Source organism: Orcinus orca, chromosome 17 (genome assembly GCF_937001465.1).
Source record: "Orcinus orca chromosome 17, mOrcOrc1.1, whole genome shotgun sequence".
NCBI lineage: Eukaryota > Metazoa > Chordata > Mammalia > Artiodactyla > Delphinidae > Orcinus > Orcinus orca.
Genome location: NC_064575.1, coordinates 20,191,751 through 20,212,678, shown reverse-complemented (window position 1 = coordinate 20,212,678; position 20,928 = coordinate 20,191,751). Strand labels below are relative to the sequence as shown.

The following is a 20,928-nucleotide window of genomic DNA, read 5'->3' as shown; positions in this document are numbered from 1 at the left end:
TACACAATACTCCTACAAAGCAACACGAAGATGAATTAAATCCTAAGAAAATAACTCTGTATCCTCTTCCACCAGCCCCTCCCAGCCCGAAAAGCTGAAAGGCCACTTAAAACACTTAACATTGCCAAAAAATCAGAATACACAACTCTTTCCCAAGTGAAGTGTTCTACCAACTGAGACAACTATTTATAGCCGATAGGGTAGGGGATGGGGGAGGGAGCATCATATATTCCATTATTAACTACATGAGATATCCACACCATACTACTGGCCTCTTCTGAAATAACTGTTTTTGCCAGCAAAGTGCTGGGAATTCTTGATACCCAATAGTCAATATTTGGCTAGCCTAGCATGTTTCTGAAAACTCTTCTATATACAAACCTCTGTTTATCGTCCTCTAGCTGCACTACTGCCATACATATTACTTCCCAGTGATGATGAAAACTCAGGGCATCTTAGAAAGTTGCTGAAATCTGAGCCCCTGCTTGTTTTCTCAAGTCTTGGACAAACATAACTTTAGAGCGAGCAGAGCATAGGCATAAAGAAAGAGGAGCCTGCATTTTCATCTTCCTTTCATCTCAGTCATTCAGTCAGCCATTCAGAACCCTATTCAACAGAGCTTTTCATTATGCAAAAAAATGCTAATCCTTTTCCGATGCTTTCACACTTGTATAAACCCCCATTCCTTCAACTGAAAAGCAATTATATCAGTTTACCTTTCTGTCAAAAACAGGATTAATATTCCAATAACAGAATTTCCTTTCTTCTCCTATCTTTCTGCTTTAGGAAACTAGAGATTATTAGTAGAGGCATTCTTAGAACAAGAATACATTATTTTAAATATGATTATGTGAACCAATGAGCGGGAAAAGGAGAAGAATCATAGGAAGAAAAAGTCCTTCAGTTACAGCAGAAACTCTTTTCTGTGACACAACTGACCTTTCCTTTGCAGATGCCCAAAGACGCGGAGTCTCACTCTGGTCTATTAATCAGAAACAAATTATGAAAGAATGTAGCTGGACTGGTTGACACTATCCCATCTTGGGAGACTCAGTCACAGCCTAGTAACAATGTCCTCTTCATGGGTAATGAACAGCCATGACAAATGGGGCAGAGAAACTATTTATTTGCATATGTAAATTCTCACACAAGGGAAACATGTACAAACAAGTGTCATTGTAAGGTGGATTAGGCAAACAACGCTTTCTTTTTAGGACATTCTGCAGCCCAGAACATTAGTCAGCACAATTAAACCAGTCTCCATGGAGACTAATGAAATTTCACCATGGTATGAGTTAAATTAGATAGCTAGTTATGTGTTTCCACAATCCAACTTGAAATCCATTATTGTTTCAGAACAATACAGCAATTGTGCCTAGCTGATCTTTGCCAGCTCAACAAGCTTCTAAGTTGACAATTTGCATATGTTAATATAATTAAGCACTAATTACATGAAACTTGTACATATTCACATGCACTTTCCCTGGGCGCTTTTCAGTTTGAACCTTGGCAAAGTCTTTAACCCTTAGAATGGTTTGAGAGGAAAAAAAAAAGAAACTCTGCCTGTGGGTACAGCCCCTAGGCAGACACAGAAAGGCTCCTCATTTATAAACACAAAGCTTAACCTGGCTTCTCATATTTCTAGCAACAATGACAGAAAATATTTTGTGAATGTGCTAGGGATGGGGGGGTGGGGGGGTGGATTCATCTTTAAAGACTCATAACTAGTATCTTCTCATAGCTAAGTAATAACACTCATTTCAAGAAAAATGTTAAGGAAGAGTTTGCTGTCACTGACATTGTCGAACGTTGGGAGATGAAAATGATTTGACAACAGCAAAAACAGCAAGTAGAAAAGGAAAAAGGAACCAGCAGCACCTAATGAGCTTTACATAAATATATGCAGAGGCAATTAAGCAATGTTAATTACTATGACAGCAGTTAATTGAATATAATTAGATATTTTAAGCCACTGAATAAAGCATAGTTAAGATTAATTTTATTGAGATTAATTGTAAATAAGGATAGATTAACTCTGTGTTTTGACAGCCATAAAAAGTAGTTCTGCAAATGAAGCAGGAGCGTGGCCACCAGTCCAAAAATCATATATTATTTTAATGTCACACCTCAGAATCATCTCCTCAATAAACATGACTTTTCAAACCCAAACAGACAGGAATCTTGAAGAAAAACAAACAGCTTGCAGAGATTAAAGAGCCTTTTGTCCTTTTTCATGTGCATTTCTTTTAACAGACTAAATTAAGCGAGTCTGGTGTACGTGTTTTAGGAAGGAACATTTCACACTGAATGGAAAAAATGTTCTATCACATATGAAATTCGTGCAGCTGCGCGGAACTTGGTCCAGATGGTTTTAGACTATAAAACACCCCCAAATGATAGACAGTAGGTCTTCCCAAGATTATGTGATAAAGTCACAATCTTTTATTTTGACCTCCCAAATTTCTGCTTTGTATTATTTCCCATCAAATCACATCTTTTCTTTTACAAATGTGTTTCTCCAAGAGGGTTAAAGAAACGTTGCGCCTACTAAGTGTTAGAAATGAATGTTAAGCGAATGGAAGAAGGCCTCTATGAACAGATACCAGCTAAATCACTCAGCCCCAAAATGCAATGATAGCCATGACAACAATGCAAATGACAATACTTGGTTATTACAATGGTTACTAGAAATATTTCTTGGGAAAAATAGTGCTAGATGAAAATCCCTTCCAAATACTTTCACACCAAGCTAATTCATGCATACTCTTTAAGAAAATGAACACAGTCTTCAAGAATGCTGAACAAATCACTAATAAGAAAGGAACTTCAATTGATTTTGAAATAAATCAATAGGTGATTAACATAATATTTTTAAAGCAGCAGAATGTATGTGTGTGTATATCTCTATATATTACATAAACATATATATTTCCAACACCTCTTAGCTCTTAATCGAACAAGGGCTTTATGCTATGGAGCCTGCTCTACATAGCCTCACAACTTCTTTAGGATGCCCTTGGTCTTTATAACAAAAATCCTAAAATGGTCTGTGAAACAAGACTACGACGACAAGCCATTCTGCAGTGAAAGATTTTAAATCATCCAGCCTCTTTTAATAGACTTGAGACTTATTGAGGTAGAAACCATAAAAAATGAAGAAGGGAAATTTAATCCCTGAAATATTGATTTGCACATTAATATCATATAGGCAGAGGGCAATTTGGCTTCGTGGAAATGACACATTGTCGACCCTTGGTGAAGTCAGAGCCAATCTAACTGCTGAACATGTCTGAATCTCAAGAGTTATTAAGGGCTTCCCTTCTTGCCTTTATGACTTTTCTTCAGCCTACCAATGCAATCTTAAATGTATTATCTTTAAGAAATAATTGTAAAACCTCAGGGGTTTTCCAGTTAATGGAAGGGAGGCCAAACCACATGAGATTCTGAAATGCAACATTAAACCCTTGCAATCAACAAAACCACCTCAATTCTCATCCATCCAGTGCAGGATCTAATATTGTTATTAGAGATAATCAAATTTCATTGTGTAAATTTAGGCTCATGGTCAGAATGGAAGCAGTAAATTCTGCAATATTAAACAGCGATTTTCTCAGCCTCCTTTATGTTTTCCTTTGCTGGGACAGCATCTTTTAAAATAATCCAACTAGCTCAAAATTAATGGGCAGATCTGGGCTCATCTGCTAAAAACTGCAAAAGATTACAATAAAGCTGAGCGTGTTTCCTTCATTTTTAACTTTAAGTGGCAACTTTCACTTCCTAGACCCAGAGCCCACTCTCCCTGCCTACCTCACAATTGGGTGCTATTGCTTTGACTTACACAGCTGGTTTACCTGACCTTTCTTTGTTCCTTAGGTACATATCACTTTTCAGATTTATGATATTTCCCCCATATTTCATTGACTCTATCTTCATTGACATAAAAATGAAAACAAATGAGTTGACTTTTCAAAATCCAAAAGCAACCAGCTACTGAATAAATACACAGTGATACTCTCTCCCCAGTTTATGCCATAAATATTAGAACAGTTTTTTTTTTTTAATAGCTGTATAAACCTTATGAGCCCCACACTGAAGCCAGGTGCAAGAGGTTAAAACAGCTGGCTAGCCATCTTTTATTTTTGTGTGCCTTCCTGCTGATTGAAACCGCAAACGTTGAAAACTATCAAATATTCCCTTAAGGATTTTTTTTTTTTTAAGAAGAGGAAGGAAAAAAGAAAACCTTCGTTTTCTTTAATATGCTTCTCCGTGGAGAAGAAAAACTCTAAAACACAATCAGTCACAGAGATTGTGAAATAATCCCAATCCCTCCTTTCTGTTGTATTTAAACCATCTTTTCCAACAACTTCTAGACACAATTGTTTTTATTCTTCAGTTAGGAAAAAAGAGAGAAAAAAGAAAGAAAGAGAGAAAGTCTGAGCTTGCTCTGTCAGTTTTGCCAGTAAATATAAAGTAAAACAAGTGTTGATGGTACCGAGAGTGTTACATACCCGGGCTGTGTTTTTGCATTGCTCTCAATGGAAGCGATCGATGCCCGTGTCACTGTCGCGTCCCAATCGCAGCCAAGTCTCAGCCTTAATCTAAGCAACATCCGAAAAGGCAGCGGCAGCCGCAGCCTCTCCCTGACTCTTCCATCCATCCACCCAACTAAAAATATAATACTACATATGAGCTTTAACCACTCCACGTTTATAGGGATCAAGCCACTGAAAATCCAGGAGAACACAATAAAAAAAAAAAAAAAAAAAAGCCCTCCTTCTGTCTCTTGTCTCTCTCTCCTCTCTCTTCCTCTCTCTCTCCTCTCTGTCTCTCCTTTTGCCATCTACATGATCCTTGATTAAACATGGAACAGAGTTAATAAAAAAAAGGGGGGGGGAGGACTCAAGGAGAGGAAATGCAACTGTCAGAAATCGGGACCGCCAGATTTCCTGGTGAACCTGCCTCTCTGAGTCAGTGTCAATCCACCATCTTCCGCCAGTGAACTTGTCTTTGGGTTTTTGCTTGGTCTGGGGGGGTTGTTGTTGTTGTGTGTGTGTGCTTTTTTTGGAACGGGGGAGGGGAAAGGCAAGGTGGGGGCTGGCGGTGGGGGGGAGTAGGGAGACCGTGTGTGTCTGTGAGTGTGTTGAGTGTGAGTGTGTATGTGTGTGTAGGGGTCGGGGTGGGGGGGTCCGTGTTCGCGATCTGAACCTTTGGTACCTACAAGGAGGGTGTCTCACCGAACGGTAGCTAAGACCTCACCAGGACCGCGCGGAAGCGAGGAGTCGCGGCCAAAGGCGCCCGCCGGAGCCTCGTCTCTGGGCCGGACCCCAACCCGAGCGGCCGAAAGGAACCCCCCGCCCGGACCACAGGTAACAAAAGAAATACAAACCAGTGCACCGTCTTCGGGACTGGGGGTGGGAGGGGCTGGGTGGGGAGTCCTCTGTAACTTGGGCATCGGCAGAGAAACTTTATACAATTCCATGAGAAATTTTATTATTTATTTTTCCGATAGAAAAGAGCAGAAAGAATGGGGGGGAGGGGGAACGAGATAGAAGTAGAAGGAAGGCGAGACCCGACGCATTCCAGCCCCTCTTCCCTTAGCTGCTCCCGGCCGGAAGGCGCACTTGATGCCGGGAGAGGCGAAGAAGGTGAAGTTCGTTTGTAGACCTGGAACCCCTTTGGGGGGTGCCGGGGAATAAATCAGTTCTCACAACCGGTCACAGCCCCCCCCCCCCATACACACACACACACACACACACACACACACCTTGCCCTTCGCCAAAAGGAAAGGAAAAGATTCTTGACCCCGAGCCGCGGGCAGCTCTCCTCCGGTCTAAGACACACCCAGCAGCGAAAGCGCCCCGAGAGAGCTGCGGCCGCCTCCCGGGTCCCTGGCCCCGAGGCCCGGCGATCCCGCCTACTAACGGACCTGTCTGGCGTTCGCCGGCGCCCGGGTCCGCGCCGCCCGCGCCGCCTCCCTCTCCGGCGGGCGGGCGTCTACCTGCAGCCCCAGCCCCGGCTCGCGCCCCAGCCTCTCGGAACCCCCTGCCCACCGCGCACGGAGCCGCGGGCCTCCGCAGCTCCGGCGCGCTAAGCGCCCTTCGTAGAACTTGAGCGAGGGAAGAGGGGTGGTGAGAGGAGGAGAAAACCGAGGCTGAATGGGAGGGGAGGGGAGCAGGGAGAGAAGAGGGAGAGAGGGGCTCCGAGTCCCACCGACCAACGTCCAAACTTTCGGAGGATGGGTGCGAAGGAAGGGTCATCCCGACCGGGGTGAGGGGGCGCGGGGCGACCGGGGGCCCCTGGCAGTGTCCGCGCCGCCGCGGAGCTGACAGCTTCCCCGCGCCTCGAGAAAGCCCCGGGCTCGCGGTGGAGACAGAACCCGAAAAGACAGGCAAAATGAGAGAAAACTGCTCGGCCAAACGTGGATGACCCGCCACTTAATCCAAAAGTTAAATCCCGAAAAACGCACACACACACACACACCCCAAAGAAAGTGGAAAATCAGGTCCTTCAGTGCCCCCTTCCTCCCTCGGCGGAGCAAATCCTGGAGCCAAAAAAGGGGGAAAGAGATAGAAAAGGGGGGGCAGAGCGGAAGAGATGGTCGGGCTGAGGGGATGTGTGCGAGAGCGAGCGGGAGCGAGCGAGCCAGGCGCAGAGAGGGAGAGAGGCGGAGAGGGAGAGAGAGGGAGCGAAATATCAAAGATTGTGCAAGATCAGGCTGGAAAGATAATCGATACTCGACCTAAATTTAACACAAACTACTCAATAAAAGTTAAAGAAAAAACTTACTTTCCATTTCCCCTGCAGTTCCTACTCGATCTTCGCCTCTTTTTTGTTTTGCTTTTATTTTACTTACAGCTGATCACATCCAAGTAAAACGAGAGGGTTCATTAAAAAATAAAAAATTTAAAAAAATAAAAAAATAATCCTCGAACTTTATTGGGTGAAAATAAAAACGCTGGAGCAGAAAGTGGGGGGCATGGAGCGGTCCTCGGGGGTCCGGGAGGAGTTAAAGCATGTGCCGACCGCGGTCTCGCTGTTTGGTTGTGAAGGGGTTGGGAAAAGGAGGAAAGGAAATGAAAATCCGATATGTCTTTATTCTGCTAATTATTATCGTTTTAGCCCTGTTTAAAAAAATGGCTGATTAAGTTGAGTGCGCATGTCTTTGTGTGTCTATTCCCGATATGCACTCTGGGAATGAGAGAGGAGAGCGAGGGAGAGGGAGAGGGAGAGGGGGGAGAGAGAGGTGTAATTAGTGAGGTGATCAACATTCCCCAGACTGCAAATGACGCGCAAGCCCGGACCCGGAGCAGCCCGGGAGCCTCGCGGCTTCCGAAGCTCGGAGCGCTGCGGCGGGAGTCCGGGACGCGGCGACCACAGAGAGGGCAGGGGATGGGGACCTCCGGGGCTCGCACCCCACGCGCCCCTGCGCGCGCGACTCCCAAACTTCATCAGACACACACACACACACACACACACACACACACACACACACTCACACACACACACACACACACTCGGCAAGGAGGGGGAGAAAATACAACATAATACCGCCCAAAACGTGCCCTTTAACCACTCGAAAAAAATTTTGTTTTTTATTTTAATGAGGCAAAGTAATTATAATCGGACCAGAGCTGTGTTTACTAGGAAGCTTTAAGCAGAAAGAGGAGTGAGGGCAATGAAAAGGTTTTCTCTGCTTAGTTTATTCTGCTACGTACAGGAAAGCACTTTAACGGCGAAATGCGGGGTCCTGAGCAAATATGCAGATGTATGTAAATAAAGGGTGCCTGGCTGTGTGCAAATACCGCTCTGCCCAACCTATTTCAAAGGAGGGATTGCACTCTGGATCTGTAGGCACTCAATGTGAACACGTATCTTTCGTTTGTACACGCAGGAAAGAAAACCCAGGGCGTGGAAGATGGAAGCGGTTAGTTTAGTCAAAGTAAACTTTCAAATGAGAATAAGGGATGGTTGCGAGGATGATAGTGAGGGTACCGTTCTAGCCCTTATGTAATATTTTTGAATATTTTATCAGAATTGCATAAGTTCAGTGTAATAGCTTTAAGAAGACTTAGGAAGAAAACCTTTCATCTTGCAAGTGTGTTGAATTATCTTTCTTGAAGCACATTATGATGAATTTTAAAACCCCACTACAGATCTCATTAGAATGAAATATACTTGGTATTTTCTGGTGCAAAATTTAAGGTGGCTGATTCTCATTTGAAAATCTAATTATCTCTTTCCAATATTACAGATGTGAATATGAGTGACACTTTCATTAAAAGATAATTAACTAAAACTAGGAATAGACATACTTTTAAATACCCCCTACTGAATATGGACTATACTGAATACGGACTATACTGAATATGGACTATATATATGTATATGTATGTATGTGTGTGTGTGTGTGTGTGTGTGTGTGTGTGTGTGTATATATCTCCATTGCTCCTCAAAGATAGCATCTTGATACACTGCTATACTGCAGGTCACAAGTAGATACCATCTACGTAATATTTCAAAAATAGGAATTCTAGAGAGAAGGTGAGAGTAACAAATCAAACAAGCTAAAAACAGGAAATACTTGCAATGTCCAGCTTCCTGGACAGGTGAGGCGTCAGCTGCTTTTGAGTTGACAGGCCTTTGAAGTTCTGGATGGCCAGGATCTGCTCCAAAACCTTGTCTTGGGCCTTAAGCACCAAATCTACCAAATACCAACAGAAAGGTTTACTGCACAAGCACTAGGAAAAACAGAGCCTGCAAACACACACACTTCTGGGCCTGAAACCTTGCGTTATCAGGAAACATTTGGAAAATCCTAAAACTGATGCAAATGGGATTAAAAAACAAACAAAACACCTTGGAGGATAAAAGCATAGTCCTCAAAAGAGCAGACCTAGGCCCTGATCAGGAAAGCTGGTTGCCTACAGCAGCTGGGTAAGGTTACAATGAAAGTGCAGAGGCTTGGAGTGGAGAATAAACCCTAGATATGGTCTTTATTAAGAGAAAAAAGCAAATCACCACCATAAGAATCTAGAGTCAGTCCATGTACTAGTGTATTAGAAACCAGGACTACTAAACATTAACAGAAAGAAAATTATCTACTTCTCCAAAGACTTTATTCCATTTCAAACTTGTTTGGGAAGAAATCTGACCAAAGTGGACAGCTTCCTAAAATTTTTGATTTACGTTCTTTACAGCCCCACCTTTACACACAGCAACTGTATCACCGGTGTGCTAGTGGTTGGTGTCTGATTGCACCTCAGTGGGGTTTATCCATGTGCCTTAAGAAATATACATGCCCACGAGGGTAAAATTTAAATTCTCTGTAACTTGCAAGTGAAGAAGGCGTTTATGTAGCGTTACTGTTTACCGAAAAACACCCCAGAGAGCAAAAATTCTGGCTTTAAGAAACAATTTGAGGTGCGTGTAGGGGGAAGAGGGTGAGGGGAAATGAAGGCAGGGAAACTTTCAGGTTCAAATCAGAAAAGATCAAGCCCTTTGCAGGAGAGGGCTCCATGCACAAGCTCACTGATGGAAAAACCATTTCCTGCGATTTCAGACGGGTAAATGCGTATGATGAAGGAAACACCTGAGAACAATAAGTCTGTTTCAGGCTCAGGTGAAGAAAGGGGTCTATTTCTGGCACTGAAGAATAGGGAAATGATGATCATTTCGTTTTCAAGTTTTCCTTTATTTCTTTTGCCTTTTTTCTCCCTGAAACATCATCAATAATATTAATGTCATTGATGTCAAAACACCAAACGTCAAATCAGGAAAACAATTTAAAAAATTTTGTGGCTATTTCTCCTCTATGCCCTCATCCCCTCTTCCCTGAAAAATACAGCTGTAGTAGTAGTAGGTAGTAGTAGTAGTAGTAGTAGTAGTAGTAGTAGTAGTAGTAGTGTGTGTGTGTGTGTGTGTGTGTGTGTGTGTGTGTTGGGGAGGGGAGTTATCGAATTCTAAGAAAACAAAAGGAAGGAGGATTTGTAAGAGGGGCGCCCACTTTTGCAATCCCTTCTGCAAGCGAGTATTCCTCTTCTAGCGTTTGTGTGTGTGTGTGTATGTGTGTGTGTTTTCTTCTGAATCATCTCTTCCTCGTCCTCTTTCACCTCCTTCCTAAGAAGAGAAGCTGGGATGAGGGTCGGGGGTTAATGGGCTGAGGGGAAGGGGCAGAGAGGAACTAGCACAGAGTCAAGAGTTTCCTCCAGGGCTCGGCCTTGGAGCGCGTCAGCGCGCGAAGGGGAGCTGGGAGCAGCGGCCGCAGGTCTGCGAGGGGTGGGCCCGGAGGCGCGGAGCGCGGCGCCGCGGGCAGGGGCGCGGCGAGGGGAGCGAGCTCGAGCCCAGCCCGCAGGCTGCTCCGGGGCGCGGGCGCGATCCGCCCGGCTCGACCCGGCTGCGCTGCTGCCCCGCGGCCCCTGGCGCCCTCCTCCTCGGCCCCTGGCTTCGGGAAACCCAGCTGCTCCCCTCAGGTCTCTGCGGACTCCTCGCCTTCAACCTTTGACCCCACACAACACCCCCACCCCCCATGCCGCTGTCCCTAAACTCTGCACGAACCCACCGCCGCCTTCGCGGAACGTTTGGCTACTTTTAATTTCAAAGTGAAACGAGCAGAGGTTTCCCCGCCGCACCCAGAACTTTCCCTAGACCCTCTTCTGCACTTTCCAGGGCTGCCCCGCCGAGCCAAGCCCACTGCAGAGCACTCGGATCCTGACACCCGGCGCCGAGTTGGGGAAGGACCAGAAAGGGCTACCAGGTGGTTAGGTGTTGAGTGTTGGAAGCAAGGAGTAATTAACATTGAGACAAAAGGTAATTTCCACTCCCAGATTTTCCTCGGCGTATTTTATTTCCCACATCTCTGCGGAGGACACTCAGGGCTTTACAATCGGTTTAATGAGTCTTGAGCTGTATGTTCCCCCCTTCCCCCGCCCTGCCCTCGCTGAGTCACTAATAAATACCCCACCTCCCTCTCCCCCGCTTCCCTCCAGCTCAAGACTAGCCCCAGCCCAAGGGGAAAAGGTTCCCAGTCTTTTGACCGCGCTTCCGGGGTCTATAGATGAGCTCAGTTTGAAACGAGGTATTACAAGTGATTTCAGCGTTAGGAACCCTTTATGTCACTACAGACACTTTCAGATCCTCAGCCCCCCTCCTCTTTCCCTCTTTTTGTTGGGTCTTCTCCTCCCGGGGGCTATTTAACAAAGGCAGTCTGTTAACTAACATTTTTGTTTAACTCAGCAACTCCTTTCCAAAACACACTTAAACCTGATACCAAGGTCTGTTATTTTGTGTGTGTGTGTGGCGGGGGGGAGGAGTATGTATGTATGTAAGGGGGAGACGATGAAGTTGACAGTGAATCGGAAAGTGCAGGGCTTATTGGGGAAAGTGTCACAAGCATTATATTTCTAGTGAAATAATTCAAGAAATAGTGTGGGAGAGCCACTTCCCATTACTATGAAAAAAAGTATATTTTCTTGAGAATTAAAAAAGGGAGGAGAGAGAATGAAAATATGACCTAACATCCAGAATGGACACTCTCTTTGATGGTGAGAGTGAACTAGATGAAATGACATTCAAAGACGAAAGGTATTTTGAGTGTGTATGTACGTGTTTGTGGGCAGTGAAATCCGTCGTTCGCTTATTCCCTCCCCTCCCCCAACCTCGTTCTTCTCTCCTCCGTAGTCTCTTTTTTTTTTTTCTCCCAACATAAAAATGACCCCCTCCTGATCCCGGGATCTATCTCTGTACTTCCATATCCCCATATATTTCTACCTTTCCAGACTGAAGCCCAGTTTTTGCTTTAACTTCGAAGTAAATCGGTTTTACCTTTTTCCCCCCCTGGAGGTTCAGACCTGGTTGTGTGTGTGTGTGTGTGTGTGTGTGTGTGTGTGTGTGTGTGTGTGTAGGGGGTCATTATGTACAGTTAGACACAGGTAAGGTAAGGAATGGGGAGGGGAGAGGAGTTATGGAGAGTCTGAGGTATAGAGGGTCTGAGGAGGGAAGAATTAAGGGAGGAAGAAAGGAAAGACAGAAAAAGTCAGACACACTCTGGCCTTTCAGAGGTCAGGGCTCAGACAGTACTGTGACCTTCTTTCCCCCTAGGCAACCAGACCAGTGTTTATAAACAAAATCAGGCAGGTCTCTTCCCAAACAATAGCACTTCACTAACTTCACAAGCACTTCTACAGCTCTTATGCAAATTAATGAGGACCACCACTGCCCCCCACACCATACACATGCACACTCACTCCATCCAGGGTCACAAGCACACCCTTCTCACAATACAAGGAGATATTTCCAGCAAGAGTATCCAACGAAAATTTTACACTCCGTCTGGGGAAGAGCTGTAAGAGACAGCGATGCAGATGGGAAAAGATAGACAAGTGAGGAAAAACAAAATAAAGAATAACTGATTTCATTGAATAGAAGATACAGTTGTGATCTTTTTAAACCTAAAACATCTATATTTAGTCAATGAAATGCTGTAGAGACAATATATTAACTCCAGCCACTAAATAGAATTATTTTAAAACAGGACATTACATTCATCCAAACATCCACATTTCCAAGACAAAAAAAAAAAAAAGTCCAGATCTTTATAGTTGAAGAAAAGCCATCATCTCTGTATGTAACATCCCTAAATATTAGACACAAAAGCACCATTAAATCCTACAGCAAACAAACAGCCCATCTGATCTAAGTTACAAAATGTATAATTAAATCCATCTTTAATTACAAAAGGCAGCTAGCAAGCTAAATGAATCAAAGATTTTGAAACAAATGTTGTTTGCCAAGGTACAGAAATGATAGCTTTACATTATATTGTCACCAAAATTCCATTTCAGGAATATAAATTACAAGATAGGAAAAAAAAATGGTGAAAGCAAAAAAAAAAAAAAAAAAAGAATTAAATGATTTTCAAACTTTTGCTTTAAAATAATTATCAGTGAAAGTCTACCAGAAAAAGGTTAAGGAAAATATACCTCAGAGCAAAAAGATCATCTCCTTTTCTTCTTTGTCTATCAGTCCCCTGTTAAAGCATATGGAAAATGTTTTCAGAATGCCCAGATTTGGCACATTGTCACTGCAAAGAGAGGAGCGCAATGATGCTGTTAGAGAAAATGGGAAATAAATTCAGGATTGGGTGCTGCCTCCTTCAATGCGGATTTATCTAAGTTTAATTTAATATTCCGCAATCACTGAATGATCGCATATAATTCACCAAGATTTTAAAGGGCTTTATTTAAATACCTTGAGCAACAAGAGGATGGAATTTAAACCATTGCGGCCATTGCTTATATATTTTATTTTCCTATTAGAACTTTAAGTGGCAATTTCTAATAATAAAAGAAAAAAAGATAAAGATTTGTTTTTTTTTAAAGGGAGAATGTTAAAGGAAAGCGTTAGTTTTATTAAAATCATTCTGAACGTAAAATCAAAAAGCACAAAATGGTTGTTTGTAAAACACTAAACCTTTAATCGATTTTATTGGCATTCCGATCGATTAGATAAACGGAAATCTATAGCAAACATCAAAGCATTTAAAACATTTTCCCTATCTCATTTATAAACAAAACTTTTCTTTTCAGCAGAAAAAAGTGATTATCAAACGACTAACAGGAAATTCTTCAGATATCAAATTACGATAATAAAATTATTTCCACATGGAAAAGGATAATGACAATGATGATAGTAATTACAATAATGAATAATTCAACAACCCTTTGACATGTATGGAAGAACCTCGAGCAGAACCGCTCTTGAAGGGGGCCACTTTAAAATAAATACTTTATTTTTAAAGGAAATCTTTTTAAGAGACAACTCAAGGGGAGTAGCTTAGGTGTGGCTCTCGGACTAGTGTTAATTTCCCTGCAATTGCAAGGGAATCAATTTCTTTACCGGCGTTTTCCTTCCAAATTGAGTTACTTCTTATTAGCAAAAATTAATATGCAAATGTCAGTGAGCCTTACCAGGTCTGCAAACTTGTGTCTGAACCTGTCTTCTACTTATTCTAAAAGGTGATTCCCAAATTATAGAGGGGGGGGGGCGAGGACTGGACTCGCCAAAACTGAATGGAATCACACATTTGATCCTTTAAGTGAAGGAAAATAATTTATTTAGAGATATAAAAACTGCTATCCGGAGAAATGAAACCATCAGGGAGCTTCTGGCATTCTAGCTAGCTGCAGCAAGAGGAAGTGTTGCTGTAACGGGTATTCTGTTTATTTGTTAAAGAAAATCAATGAAAGAGGCTGTAAAGTAGTTAGTGAGGCGTGTGTTTGCGACTCGCGGTGAATCGTGACTCCGTCAGGGTGAACGAGCAGCTCTTCCTCTTGCCAGAAAAGTCCCTGCGTCGCCCCGAGCCGGGGCGCGGGCTGCACGGCACCTGGTTCCAGCTCGCCGGTGCTGCCCCGCGGTGCTCGCGCCAACGCCAGAGTCCGTACAATTCTCTGCCCTTTCTGCCCTCTGTCCTAGCAGTCGCTCCCTCTAGTTGACAACGGGTGCCTTCCCACGCCCTCCCTCAGCAGCACACACCTTTTTCCGCCTTCTCTCTTACTGACTCTAGTCGTTCCCTCCTTCCTTTACGCTACAGGTCTGAACTTCTGCACTTCTTTTCCTTCTACTGGAATCTCACTCTTCTCCATCTCCAAGTCCCACCGGTGAATCGCCGAATATTTCCTTCCTACCCCGCCCCTCCCCCGTTTCTCTCTCACGCCATTTATTTAGCACCCGGGTCTTCTTACCCTCGCGCTCCTATCCTCTCCTCCAGACATTCCAGAGAGTTCTCATCACACCAGAATGCACTCTCTTTCTCTTCCTCCTCCCCTTGGATTGGAGAACCGGGGGTGGGTGGGGGTGCGGGCAGGGGGGATTGCGATTTCAACTCCCAGGGGGTTTATTCTATTCTTTTAACAGCTTTACTTTCCCTTTTCTTCTTTGCGTAACCTTCACCTACCTACTAATTTATAACAGAAGCGGTTTCTTTCCCTTTCATTGCCTAGTTTACGGTTCCGGTCCGGGGTTGTGCGTCCCACGCACTCTCCGCACCTCCCCCTCCCCGCCCCCACCAGCCCGCATCGCCCCCGCCGGCCGTGCTCCCCGGCAACTATTTTCATTTACTCGGTTGCCGTCTAGTTGCACTTTCTCTTCTCGGAATAAGTTAGCTATCCAGATTTAAAGTTCTCTGTATAGCCCCTCTTTAATTTGTCAAATTACTTCGTTGCCCAAATTAAGGGAGGAGGTTTGGGGAGGCAGTATATCACCCACTTAAGCCCCTTTTAACACCCCAGTCCCACCCCCCGCCCTGGTAATATCTTATGTGAATAATAACGAATTCTGGACGATTTTCCGTCTCAGCGCGTGCAGATTGCTTATGAGTTATTCCTGAGCGGGTCTCAAACTCCTCACTTGCATCTTCTGGCTTCGAGTGGTCATCCTTCCAAACTTCCCCCCTTTCCTCTCCTTCCCTCCCCGGCAGCCCTGGCTGCGAGCGGAGCTCAGTCTAAAGACCTCGTCCTCTCGCTTCTTGTTTCTTGCTGCTGCAGCTGCCGCTGAAATTCGCTGCGGCCGCTGCCTCTTCCCGCTTTAATCCCAGACCTCCAGTCATTGGGCAGCTCCTCAGAGGCAAGAAGTCAACACCATGGCAACCCGACAAGCCTATCAGATCACCGGCTGGTGTGACAGCAGCAACACTGCAGGCTGGAGTGGGCTGGGCAGAAGAGCAGAGTGGCCTCTACGCTCAGGTACACAGTCTGGGAGTGGACAGCAGCTGTCAGCCTCCACGGTCTGGCTACACAGATGTGCACCACCCAGTTCATACCCCTACCCTGTGTACCCTCGTAGGTCTGGAGGAGGAGAAGGAGGGATACCAGTAGGATTGGAAGGGCTTCGGAAGAGACTTTCAAGCTAAAGTAATCAAAGCCCTAGGTATTGTAAACTAAAGGTGCCTTGTGCCCCAGTATTCCATGAAACCAAATCGCAGTAGCCTCAGAACCAAATTTAAGGGGTTTGCACAAAGGTGTGGGGCTTTTCTTCACCAGTTCTATCGCTTGCTTGAACAAAATTAAGGAAACATTCTGTTCTGGAGTTCCAAAAGGATACAAGAAACTGTGGCACTTTTAACTTTTACTGTCTGCTAAGTGTTGGATTCTACAGAAGCTCAACATCACTTTCAGCCATGCTCATTGCTTTGGAAATGACCTAAACTTTACCTGAAACGGCCTTTGCCTTGTTCTTTCCTAAAATGTGTGCTGCGTGTAATGTGTCTTCTAGATCTTGATTCTCTAGAGAAGAAACAGAGAAGACTAGGAAATGGGTAACTGGGAAATCTGTGTGTCCCTCTTGGGCCTACCCAGCCTTTGTATTTCCTCCTTTTCCTTAAGAAACTCCCAAGTAGGCAGATGGAAGAAGACAGGACTTGCACTAATACTTTAGAACATCTTGTTAGTTAACATGAAATAGATAGAAACTGCATTTTTCGTTTTTGATTTTAAAAGCACACAATGTTTTTGAGAAACACAACATGTTGTTTCTCCATTATAATTATAATTCTGCTGTGAAAACTTTGACAAATAATTGTACAATATGTTATCATTGATCATATAAACCCCTCTATCACTTATCTCGTCGTTGATTTCTAAATTTCAGAACACGCATTTGTCTGTTGAAGTTGGAAAAGACAGAAAGAGAAATCCATTTAATATTGAAGTTAATGTGTCGTATTGAGGAAATCCTGTATGAATTCTAAAATCTACCCTTAAGTCCACTTCACATAAACACAATTCACTAAGTAAACAGCTTTCATATTGATCTAACATTTTAACATTTTTAGGCTCTCAGTGTGTATTTAAATTATCCTTGGCATGCATAAAATCCTAGAGAATTGGAAAGGTTTCTTAAAACAGCAATTGTAATATTAAGAAAGTAGGACAGAGAGCCAATTTTTTTGGCTCTAGAGAAAAATTCAATGAAATCTTGAACTTCATTTCCTTACTTTCTCTATATTTCATTGTTGATGGATCCTAATATTAAAACAGTGCATTTTCAAAATATAATTTATTACAGACCCAAAACGGGTATAATAACGGACATTGGAGAAACAGGTCATGATATACTAGAGAAAACATTTGGACATACTATGATATTCCCTGTAACGAAACTCTAATAACATGCTAGTAACATTTTCTTATTCTGTGTCACTCTGCAGAGTTGTTCAATGAAGAACTGCCAAGCACACAGAACTGAAATTTGGTTATAGTTTAAATGGTTATTTCAGTGCCAAGTTATTGACCTCCTTTAATATTTTTTTCCTAATTCATATTACATTTGCCATGTACTGAGTGTTTACAGTGGGAAATGTAGGAAGAAACATAATACCACAATTTTACATTAAAATGCATATATTTAATTCGTTATCTCCCAGAAACAAACTTGTAAATTTAAAATGCTTTTAAAGAGAAGTTAAATAAAGTGTGCAAAAATCTTTCAGTACATTTTGGCTTCAGTAAGAATAAAGGAATACAGGAAATATGATAGCATTAAAAATTTTATTATTTCATTTAATGAATGGTACATCCTCAGTTAGTGGAGTACCTTAGGTTCTATAATACTACTTGTGTACGGGTGTGCGTCTGTATGCTAGTCAAAGATGTGAACAGATACTACCATTCAGATGTTTATCTATATGTAATATTTCTAATTTTAAAAAATTAAAATAAGATGAAGTTCATAAATTAATATATTACATTTAAATGAAAACAAATATCTAGATATTCTATTAGATCCTTTGAGTTTCTTAGAAATGATTATTTTTTCTTTATTATTTTTTCTCTGCCATGTATAGATTATCTAAAATTAAACAATTTTTGCATATATTATGCAGATATTTATTTGGTAATCATAAATCAATTTAGTGTCTACCCTTAAAAATACCCTCAGATTATGTGTATATGACCATCTGTTTAAACACAGATTTACATACGTACCACACACATGTTTCTAGTCAGTTCCACATTCAAATCTTTACATTTAAAGCTATTTTCTGTACATTTAGTGTTTTCACCATAGGATGCTGTTGGAAGGAGGGAATTTCTCTTTTTAGCTAATGAATAAGATGGTGGAATTAAATGTAGTTTAAGTGCTAAATTAAAAAAAAAATCTATGTAAGGATGCCTTGCTCGTTTTCAGCAGAATGGATACCATCTCCATAGAGTTCATTCTTGACCTTACCTGAGTAAGTATTTTAACTTAAAGTATGAGATGCACCTAGAGGGGTAAAACATTGAGCTTAATAGGAAGACAGTTAATAACCTTTTTTCATCCTTGTGCACTATCAATCATGGCTGTCACCAGTCTGCTGAATCAAAGCAAAAGTGTTCTTCACAGATGACTGATTAGAAACGCAAAATCACAAGATCCATCTTCATGGTCACTTTTATTATAGTCATTTTTAAACTGACAGCAACATGCTCAGTTTCAGCACACTGGGCATCACAAATAGTGTCACTCAGTGCAGCTAAGCATGAGAAGAGGTTGGTTGGATTATACTTAAAAATAATTAGGCCCTCAACCCTTTGTGGAGCCAGGAAAAAAGGTATTTCTCTCTCCATCACCCATATCCTCCCCCACCCCCATAACTCACTTTGATTCCACTGTATCATTAGTTTATATCATTAATTTACCATCTTGAAAAGAGGTGATCAAGGTATAGTTTTATCCTCATTAATTATCTAGGAATTAGGGAATGAATATGTCCACTTGGGAGTTACAGATAACTTTTTGTCTACCACTTTTTGTCAACTTCATGACAACATCATTGTTACCCTTATAGTTAAATTGGGTTCTTTTTATATAGAAATGTGTTTTTAGACTAAAAGCCTCAGGAATCTAGGTAGTCAGGTACTAGTAAATGATACTTGCTATGAAGTATCACTGAGGACATCTATCTGTTGAAGGCATCTAATAGCATGCCCTGGATGCTGTAGCATTGGAATTACTGGGATTATAACTATTTAAATGCATAATCTTAAAGTGGTCAAGATATTAACTATTAGGTGGCTATGTATATTCTTGTTTTACCCCCTACATTACTTCCTTTTCAGCCCTAGAATATTGAAGCAATGACAAATTTGAAAAACCAACAAGTAGAAATACATAAAAATCATTAAACTAGGAGGTTTGAAACAGTTATGGCTGAATCAAATGATAAGGAACTTTGTCTTTACTTAGAATCTTGATCTTTATGCTACAAAGATTACCCCTTCAGGTTTATTTCATGCTATTTTTACATTCCTTCAGAATATTTTGTAATATTATAAGGTACTAATGATACAAATATTTATATGGGAAAATTTTAATAGAAATATTTCAAAATATGTTGTGATTCTCGTGCCCATTTTACAAGCTCCTTATTTCATATTTCAGAAAAGAAAACCCAATTGAATTTAAATTTTAATTTAGTAATTTTAACCAAAATACCCATTTGAAATTTCTATACAGTTATCTTTTCCTTTTATCTCAAATGTTCATTTCCTTGTTAGCAACCAAATACACTCATGTAGAGAGAGGAAGAAGGAGAGAGAAGAAAAATTATCAATGATATTTCTTTATATAGTATAATGCCTTCATATTCATTTTCAAACACGTTAATATTCTACTTTAATACCTCTCTGTAAATCTACCAATTCTTTTCCTCCGTCTCTACAAGCAGACACACACATACACACATACCTATACTCCTTTATTGCTTTATTCTAGGTTATGAGAATGCTTTTCTTCTCTGCACAAAATACATAGATTGACAAGACATATATAATGATATATCTATACTTATATAGATAGTAATAGGTGCACAAATGTACTCTCTCTGTATAAGAAGGCTAACATTAATTTCCTTAAATACTGTACTTTGTTAATACATATTTTTCTGTAAAATGGAGACATTATGAAATATCTCAATTAGCTATTTAGTTTGATTTTACATTCTTAGACGAATGAAATTGTCTTAGAATTTGAATAGATACATGTGTTAGTTGCTATTTTAAAATATTTACACTTTATAAAAATCAATGACAATAGTTACTGATCTATTGTTAAATATGTAAAACTAGGATTAAATGAAATGCTTACATATTTTAAAAGCTACATAGTTGCATAGATGACAATGTAATAATCACCTTAATGGCTTCATTTTCAGTTTACTTTAATGACAAAACCGACAAAATTTGTGTGTGTATGTGTGAGTGTGTATGTATGTGTGCTTAGTTTAGATAAATTTATACTTTTAGAAAGGATAGTATCCCACAGAATTCAATATTATTTTTTAAAGTTAATTTTTGTTGTAAAATATCCTTTGTGACTAGGCTATACTAGTCAGAATATTTCTAGAAAAGAAGATTTATTTGAAATAGCTGGACTCACTATAACACATTTAAGCTACTAAAACTAATTCAGTGAAATGATATGCATGATTTTTGCCATCATCTTGGTAATCTGTATGGGCAGTCACTATAGATCTTAAACATTAATCTTTAATATGCATCATAAATATGAACATTCATAATGTTTATAAAGATTATAGATCTGGAATCATGTTTTCCGCTATAGATGGGTCTTAATAAACAGAAAATAAAAATAATTTTCCTTTATATTTTAGGGATATAATCAAAGCTCTTTAAAAATTAGTTTCTTTTGAAAGTTACTATGGAGAATCATTGAGAATTTTATGTTTTGACGTAATTTGAAAACAACATTCACTTACATTTAAAGCATTAATTTAGATAATTTTTTTGGAAAAAATATCAGTGTCTTTATTTATTTGAAAAGTTTATCAGACTATTTTGTTGCTGTTAGTTTAAAAACCTATCTTAATTTGTGTGCATTGCTTGTGCTTTCATTTGCTTCATTCAGAATGTTCTTGTGTTTAAGTGAATACAT

The 20,928-nt window shown here is 41.1% G+C and overlaps 1 protein-coding gene and 1 long non-coding RNA gene across 2 annotated transcripts in view; one reads left to right on the top strand and one right to left on the bottom strand.

Annotated features, from left to right (window-relative positions):
- The window catches only part of ZFHX4 (zinc finger homeobox 4), a 181,644-nt gene extending 174,471 nt beyond the window's left edge, over positions 1 to 7,173 (bottom strand). The window contains exon 1 of the mRNA XM_004280554.4: positions 6,787 to 7,173. The gene's annotated coding sequence lies outside the window, so the exon portion shown is untranslated. The remainder of the gene's footprint in view (positions 1 to 6,786) is intronic.
- LOC125961650 (uncharacterized) overlaps positions 5,154 to 20,928 on the top strand; it is a 109,621-nt gene continuing 93,846 nt past the window's right edge. Inside the window, exon 1 of the long non-coding RNA XR_007472625.1 lies at positions 5,154 to 5,366. This is a non-coding gene — a long non-coding RNA (uncharacterized LOC125961650). The remainder of the gene's footprint in view (positions 5,367 to 20,928) is intronic.